Source organism: Bos indicus x Bos taurus, chromosome 1 (assembly GCF_003369695.1).
Source record: "Bos indicus x Bos taurus breed Angus x Brahman F1 hybrid chromosome 1, Bos_hybrid_MaternalHap_v2.0, whole genome shotgun sequence".
Lineage (NCBI taxonomy): Eukaryota > Metazoa > Chordata > Mammalia > Artiodactyla > Bovidae > Bos > Bos indicus x Bos taurus.
The window spans coordinates 29416858-29426070 of NC_040076.1; the positions used below are offsets into that span (position 1 = coordinate 29416858).

Below are 9213 nucleotides of genomic sequence, written 5' to 3' on the forward strand. Positions count from 1 at the left end.
AAAAAAAAAAAAAAACCCAAAAAACAAAAAAAGCCAATTGAATGAGAATTTTATTTATTTTGGGGTGAATTTACTGAAAATGTTGCTGGCATTATTCTACTGCATTGTGCTTTGGAAACAAGATTATCTTAAGCCTCTAGGTACACAGGATAGTAACTGACCCTTGTGTGTGTGTACTTAGTCATATTGATTCTTTGCAAACGTATGGACTGTTGCCTTCCAGGTTCTGCTGTCCATGGGATTTTCCAGGCTAGAATACTGGAGTTGGTTACCACTTTCTACTCTAGGGGATCTTCCTGACCCAATGATCGAACTTGTGTCTTCTGCGTCTCCTGCATTGGCTAGTGGATTTTTTTACCTCTGCACCACCTGGGAAGCCCACTGACTCTTGAGTTTCTTCTTATTGTTATTCATCTAGTCAACTGTTTTCATAAGGTACTCAGTAACGTTTCTGAAGAAAGTAATAGTCTAGAAATGTAAATACATTACATTTCTATAATACTCTATATTACTGGGAAATTATATCTGGGTTTATCTGTATGAGAAATAAAAGCATTAAAGCATTAAACTTTACAAATAAACTGGAAGATTTTTTATGAGGTCACTGACATGAAGCTGCATATATGTATATGTGTATATGTGCATGTGTATGTGGGAAATAGATGGGGAAACAGTGGAAACAGTGTCAGACTTTATTTTTCTGGGCTCCAAAATCACTACAGATGGTGACCGCAGCCATGAAATTAAAAGACGCTTACTCCTCGGAAGGAAAGTTATGACCAACCTAGACAGCATATTCAAAAGCAGAGACATTACTTTGCCAACAAAGGTTCGTCTAGTCAAGGCTATGGTTTTTCCTGTGGTCATGTATGGATGTGAGAGTTGGACTGTGAAGAAGGCTGAGTGCCAAAGAATTGATGCTTTTGAACTGTGGTGTTGGAGAAGACTCTTGAGAGTCCCTTGGACTGCAAGGAGATCCAACCAGTCCATTCTGAAGGAGATCAGCCCTGGGATTTCTTTGGAAGGAACGATGCTAAAGCTGAAACTCCAGTACTTTGGCCACCTCATGCGAAGAGTTGACTCATTGGAAAAGACTCTGATGCTGGGAGGGATTGGAGGCAGGAGGAGAAGGGGACGACAGAGGATGAGATGGCTGGATGGTATCACTGACTCGATGGACGTGAGTCTGAGTGAACTCTAGGAGTTGGTGATGGACAGGGAGGCCTGGCGTGCTGCAATTCATGGGGTTGCAAAGAGTCAGACACGACTGAGCGACTGATCATATACATCTGATCTGATCTGATCTGATGTATATGTTGTACATATACATATGTATGATTTTAAAGTAGTGGGGAAAGAACTAACATTAATTGAGTCTCTTCTATATTTGCACGAATTCTTTCACAGATTGATTTTACAATATTGCTTTTAGTTCTCTGAGGGGTTGCATGGTATACTTGATGAAGTTTGGACTTTGAAGTTAATAGTCATGGATTTGAATCCCAGCCCTGATACTTATGAACTGTGTGATCTTGATAAAATTACTTAAGTTAAATGTCCCTAGTTTCTTGGCTTTTGAAGTGAAATTTACAATATCTACCACATATGGGGTTGTTCAAGGTATTAAATGATATGGGTAAGGTAACTAGCACATACTACCACTTCTATTAATACAACTGTTACATGACTACGATGCTCCCACTATTACCATTCTGACAACAATAACTGCTACTATTGTTACTACTACCTTTTATAGGCAAAGAAACTGAAAGCTTAGGTTAATAAATTTAATTAAGATCACATTCCTGGTAAGTAGAAGAACAGGAATTTGAAATTGGATCCTTCTGACTGACGCTAAAACCTTCCCAGTATACTGCACATTCTCTATTAGAAGCAAACAAAGCCCTTCACATCATTTTAGATCTTTTGAGCTGCAAAATAATAAACATTCCACTGAGCTCTGTAAGGCATGAGGTGGCTCAGAAGGACAATCTTTACTGTGCTTAGAAAGCTAATCATTGTAAGATTTGGAACAAAGGGTAGAAAGCTTCTTGTTGCAACTTTTAAAAGAACATTGGTCTTTGGTATTCCAAACGAAGTGTAAGACAAATTATCAATAAAAAATGATGAGTGATTTTTTAAATTGTATCTTGGACGTTTTGTGTATTATGTGAGATGCTAGATCATGCTTAAAACTTACATTTGAGTCCACTTCCTTGTGATACTATGATGGTGAGCAAGACCATGATAAGGGAATGTAAAAGGCCAAGTCACGATTGCCAAGTGGGAGTAAAGCCTAAGTACTCCTCTGCTGATCATGGGCAGGGGAAGTACCTGCTTACTGTTGGGTGGGGTTAAGGATAGGTTCCTAGTAGACTTCTGCTGATCCCACCAGGACAGAAATGGGAAGAGATCTCTTTGTAATTGCTCCCACATAGCCTGCATGGACACTGTGGAGTGGTGAGAGGGCCTTGTTATAGCTGGAAAGTGAGGCTAAGTCCAGGCTTTCAGTGAGGCCTCCTCTGATACCACTAGGGAAAGGAGGGATCGTCTCATCACCACTTATTGAGAGTGAGAGTCCAGATCCCATGTGATCTCCACTGGCACCACAGAGTAAGGAGGCTGGTGTGTAAGTGCTAGCTCCAGCACCAGTCTGGCAGGGATGGGCATTTCATTGCTACCAGGTAAAAATCTAAGTTTAGGCTCTCCCTCTACTTGGACTTTGTTGATCAAAGTGGGAGTGCAGCCACCATTTTTTCTTTTTTTACCCCAGTTTTAGTGAGATATGGGCTTTCCTGATAGCTCAGTTGGTAAAGAATCTGCCTGCAATGCAGAAGACCCTAGTTCGATTCCTGGGTCAGGAAGATCCACTGGGGAAGGGTTAGGCTACCCACTCCAGTATTCTTGGGCTTCCCTTGTGGCTCAGCTGGTAAAAAATCTGCCTGCAATGTGGGAGACCTGGGTTCAATCCCTGGGTTTGGAAGATCCCCTGGAGAAGAGAAAGGCTACCCACTCCAGTATTCTGGCCTAGAGAATTCCATGGATTGTATAGTCCACGGGGTTGCAAAGAGTCGGACACAACTGAGCAAATTTCACTTTCACTGAGATGTAATTGACAAATAGCATTATGTAATTTTAAGGTGTACAATGTGATGATTTATATATGTATACATTATGAAATGATTAACATAATAAGGTTATTTAACATATCCATTACCTCGTATAGTTACCATTTTGTTTTATATGTGTGTAGCAAAAACATATAAGGCTTACCTCTTAGCATAGTTCAAGTACACAGTACAATATTGTTAGTCATAGTCACAGTACTCTACCCAGGACTTATAACTGAAAATTCGTCCTCTTGACCAACATCTCCCCATTTCCCCCATGTCTCCTCTTACATATTTTCCCATGATGTTTGATTGGAGTAGATAAGTTATTGTTTAAAAGTTTTCTTGCTATGCTGTCCTTACCTAGTCCGTTGTCTAGAGAGAGAAGCCTTTTGTTGGGAAATTTTTGGTCTGCAGCTACAGGCACTTCTGTGTCGCTGTTCTCCAGCATCCAGTCTGGGACACATGAGACCAAAAGAAAGCCTCATGATTTCACAGTTATGTTATTCCTTAGGTCCCAAGATCCCCAGCTGGTCTGCCTTTCTCTCTGCCTCTTATGGAGAAGGCAATGGCACCCCACTCCAGTACTGTTGCCCGGAAAATCCCATGGATGGAGGAGCCTGGTAGGCTGCAGTCCATGGGGTCGCTTACAACTTTATGTTTATTTTATATAAACAGTCCAGAGGTTAGGTATTTCTGAGTAGGATTAATATAGAGAAGTGCTTCTATGTCATATCATATGAGATATCTAGAACTGGAAGTCTTGAACAATTTCAAGTTCTATGCTTTTCATTGAATCCAAAAAATTGGAATGCTTCGCTAGAGAATTGTATGAAAATGCAAACACAGAGGTTGTTCTTAGCTATTTACTTTTGAACCTTATACAGTACATATCATTTTTGAGTGATTCTAAGAGCATGCTAAATAAACTAGTAAGGGAGAATAGGAAATAAAATGTTTAAGGGGCTAAGATTACTGAGCTATTAGTTCAGTTCAGTTCAATCACTCAGTCATGTCTGATTCTTTGTGACCCCATGGACCGCAGCACTCCAGGCCTCCCTGTCCATCACCAACTCACGGAGTTTACCCAAACTCATGTCTATTGAGTCAGTGATGCCATCCAACCATCTCATCCTCTGTCATCCCCTTCTCTTTCTGCCTTTCATCTTTCCCAGGACCAGGGTATTTTCAAATGAGTCAGCTCTTCGCATCAGGTGGCCAAAGTATTGGAGTTTCAGGTTCAACATCAGTCTTTCCAATGAACACTCAGGACTGATCTCCCCAAGGATGGATTGTTTGGATCTCCTTGCAGTCCAAGGGACTCTCAAGAGTCTTCTCCAACACCATACTTCAAAAGCATCAATTCTTTGGCGCTCAGCTTTCTTTATAGTACAATTCTCACATCCATACATGACTACTGGAGAATCCATAGCCTTGACTAGATGGACCTTTGTTGACAAAGTAATGTCTCTGCTTTTTAATATGCTGTCCAGGTTGGTCATAACTTTCCTTCCAAGGAGTAAACGTCTTTTAATTTTATGGCTGCAATCACCATCTGCAGTGATTTTGGAGCCCCCCAAAAATAAAGTCTGACACTGTTTCCACTGTTTCCCCATTTATTTGCCATGAAGTGATGGTACCGGATGCCATGATCTTCGTTTTCTGAATATTGAGCTTTAAGCCAACTTTTTCAGTCTCCTCTTTCACTTTCATCAAGATGTTCTTTAGTTCCTCTTTGCTTTCTGCCATAAGAGTGGTGGCATCTGCATATCTGATGTTATTCATATTTCTCCCAGCAATGTTGATTCCAGCTTGTGCTTCTTCTAGCCCAGCATTTCTCATTATGTACTCTGCATAGAAGTTAAATAAGCAGGGTGACAATATACAGCCTTGATGTACTCCTTTTCCTATTTGGAACCAGTCTGTTTTTCCATGTCCAGTTCTAACGGTTGCTTCCTGACCTGGATACAGGTTTCTCAAGAGCCAGGTCAGGTGGTCTGGTATTCTTATCTCTTTCAGAATTTTCCACAGTTTATTGTGATCCACACAGTCAAAGGCTTTGGCATAGTCAATAAAGCAGAAATAGATGTTTTTCTGGAACTCTCTTGCTTTTTCAATGATCCAGTGGATGTTGGCAATTTGATCTCTGGTTCCTCTGCCTTTTGTAAAACCAGCTTGAACATCTGGAAGTTCATGGTTCACATATTGCTGAAGCCTGGCTTGGAGAATTTTAAGCATTACTTTACTAGCATGTGAGATGAGTGCAATTGAACTCTCCATTAAAATGGTATATCTTTCCTTTTTCCCTTTGCTTTTCACTTCTCCTCTTTTCACAGCTATTTGTAAGGCCTACCCAGACAGTCATTTTGCCTTTTAGCATTTTTTTTTCTTGGGGATGGTCTTGATTCCTGTCTCCTGTACAATGTCATGAACCTCTGTCCATAGTTCATCTGGCACTCTATCAGATCTAGTCCCTTAAATCTATTTCTCACTTCCACTGTATGATCATAATGGATTTGATTTAGGTCATACCTGAATGGTCTAGTGGTTTTCCCCACTTTCTTCAATTTCAGTCTGAATTTGGCAATAAGGAGTTCATAATCTGAGCCATAGTCAGCTCCTGGTTTTGTTTTTGCTGACTGTATAGAGCTTCTCCATCTTTGGCTGCAAAGAATATAATCAATCTGATTTTGGTATTGGCCATCTGGTGATGTCCATGTGTAGAGTCTTCTCTTATGTTGTTGGAAGAGGGTGTTTGCTATGACCAGTGCGTTCTCTTGGCAAAACTCTATTAGCCTTTGCCCTGTTTAATTCTGTACTCCAAGGCCAAAGTTGCCTGTTACTCCAGGTATTTCTTGATTTCCTACTTTTGTATTCTAGTCCCCTATAATGAAAAGGACATCTTTTTTGGGTGTTAGTTCTAAAAGGTCCAAGGCAAACCATTCAATATCATGGTAATCCAAGTCTATACCCCGACCAGTAATGGTGAAGTAGCTGAAGTTTACTGAGCTATGGTGGGGTCAATACTTGAGACACCTGCAGTTTAATATGGTCTGCTGGTGGGAGTGTGAGTACTCCAGAGCCCAGACATTAATACACTCTGCTGTGCTCGTGTGGCCTTGTCCTGAAAACTTCTCCTGCAACCTTTTCTTTCTAGTTCTTAATTTTGTGGGTAAACAAGGGAGAAGAAAGTCGGCATACTCAATTCTGAAGTTACAATCTGCCTGTACAGCCTTGGAGCAGATAGACAACCAAATCTTCTACTTATTTCCACATGTGAAATATTAATACAATCAGAGCCTGCCTTTCATTTAACTTCCAGAAAAAGAGGACTGTTAAGGGATCCTTGCGGAAACTATGCTTTAAATTCTACAAATGAAATGATTTTGAAGAAATTGGCATTTTCCAAAATGAAGGAGCAACAAATAAGGCTGTGTTTTCTTTGGTAACAGAGGAGGAATACAATGAAAACGAATAGACTCTAAGCCTCTGAAGGAGATGCAAAATATGCAAAGAAACAATAGTGCGAGGGGATGCTGACTGGAGTGGGAGTGTGCCGAAACAAGCTTGGCCGCCCTGTGAGTTTATCCAGGACTTGCGGTAAGCTGGATCATTGTACTGTAATGCCACGTGGGCCAGTCTGTAAATGGTTGATTCTGGCTGAGTTGGTTATTTTCAGCCTTTATTATACAGCACTGGAATTTAGCAGTAATCCTGTGACTGTAAGCAGAAGAGTATCTAAATTTTGAGTAAGACTGTTTTCTCTGTGTTAAGGCTAGGTGCAAACCATGCATGGTAAGGGGCATTCTCTAACTTAGTAAGCATTATCTTTATTATTATTATTTCTTAAGGACCTCACAATTCCAGGTTGTCTTTCAACAGTGTAGTTCATCTTCATTTACCTTAAGGATTCTGTAATATTTAAAATCCCTTGGCCCTCAGGGGCAGGTGGAATCACATCTCACTTGCTCGCCCTAAAAGGCACCAAATCACATTACACCAAAAGGCTCCTTAGAGTACAGCTTTTTGCCAATTACTTGAATTATTTTCAGCCACTTTGGCACATTTCCCCTCCAGACAAAATGAAAATCTTTTCGTCTGTACCAGTGAAGGATTTCATATTTCTTAGTGCTTCCACATATACACTCTAATGAGAATAAAAGCTTCTCTATCTCACAGATCTTTCCTTCAGTGCCATAATGCAGGGAAAATAACATCCATTTCTAACACATGAAGCCCACATATTTTCTAAAGAAGAAGAGAAAGATATTAACATTACACAAGAAAACTATTTGCTCTTTGCTTTAAATTTCCAAATTTGAACACACCAGAGATCTCAGACTTCAAAACTACATGCATCTGTGCTGAGATGTGGCCCCTCTCAGGTGCTTCATTATTGGCACTGAAAGCTGGTTTCATGAGACACCTGTTCTGAGTAAGCAACATGATCAGAGAGTGTCAGCAGGGCAGGCAGATTTTAAATGGAAGATTGTTACTTACCCAAAGGCCATTTGGAAGCTGAAATCTGCAATATCAGCAAACCAGCAACAATAACTTAAATATCCCCAAGTACATTGTTAATGCTTCAACCCTCTAAAGAGCAGATGACTTCTTTTTAAAAATTTTGTGTCTCAAGAGAATAAATTGTTTCTCCCCATTTATCATTTTATAAAAAGTCTTTATGCACTGATAGCCTTACTGATACAACGGAATATCTCATTATTCCCTGTTGCCCTTTATTTTTCCTTCAGATTTGTGTGATTTCCTTTCCCCCAGTGCCTACAGCAGAATCTGCTGAAATCCCTACCCATTGCTCAGTATTCTCCCATGTTCTCAATAGCACAGGCTTCAGGATTGAATCCCTTGCCTAGAGCATTAAGAGCTGAGGAGAAAAAATTGCTACTCATTGCTTTGCTTGCAGTTCTTATTTGGACTAGTGCTTGCAGAAATCGAACTGAACTTTCTTCCCTGCTACCGCATCTGTAAGATAATTGCCTCAACTTGTGGAGCCAATCGGAATTGGTGTTCTTGAGTTTTGCAAACGTGAAGGATCCGATGAAGCAATTTGTAAGCCATATGTGGTACATCACTCTTTCCCCACTCAAAGTCATATTGCTCTCTATAGGATTTTGTATGGCTCTTCTGAAACATTACACTCCAGAATTCTATTTAAAAGCTCCAAACATTAGTGTTAAAAAAAAAAATCATTCCTATTTATGGGATCATTTTTGTTGCACAGTTTTATATTAAATGAAAGGGACTCGAAACTCTTTAGCACTTTTTCTGGTGTTTTGGGTAACTCAAAGAAGTAACATTTAATAAGAGAGAGAACTCACACTCCTGTAAAATCAAAAGAAGAATAATATGTCACATGCTTGTGGAACCATTTTATCCGCTACAAAATTTGTGTCCAATGTAGAGATATTTCAAAATGCCTCAGTACTTACTAGTGTTTCCAGAGTTGGGAAAATGGAATGTATGTATATGTATATATATGAAGCCTCTAGTTCTCGGACTGTCTCTAAATATGTAATATATGTAACTGTATGTAGAAACAGAGAAAAGGAGAGCATGACAGAGAAAGTGATAGTTTCATATTTTTAGAAAAAACTCAGGGAACTTAAGAAATTTATTCTCTAGCTTAGAAGCAGAGTGAATAAACACATAATGCATTTCCTGAACCATATTCCCATCCCTACTTGAAAAATTTAAAGTGCTTCCTTTCATAAGGGAAGGTATTGCTTCTGACCCAATTGAATACTCACTGAATGCCTAACTAGCTAAATTATCCTCTTCAGTTTGATGTCATGTAGGTCATTGTCTCTTCAAAGGGAGAATTACTGAAAACTAGTCCAATTTTTAAAAAATTTAAAACATTTTTCTCTCATGTAGACCAGTCACTGGAAAGATAATCATGTAAAGTAATGGTAATTCTGTAGATCATACGAGTATTTATCCTGGTGTCTCATTCTTTTTCTTAAAAAGCCATGTTATTCACAAATCTTAGTTAATGTATTGACTTGGCTGAGAGAAACACTGTATTGAGACTCAAGGTAAAAGTTTAAAAATTTAAAAGTTAAGGTGGTGCAAGTGATTACATTTG

At 39.5% G+C, this 9213-nt stretch overlaps 1 non-coding gene across 1 annotated transcript; it reads left to right on the forward strand.

The window, feature by feature from the left end:
* The first annotated feature begins 2792 nt into the window (after nt 1-2792).
* TRNAC-GCA lies at nt 2793-2865 on the forward strand. Its single transcript has one exon. It is a non-coding gene; the product is annotated as a tRNA-Cys (tRNA).
* Nucleotides 2866-9213: the final 6348 nt, after the last annotated feature.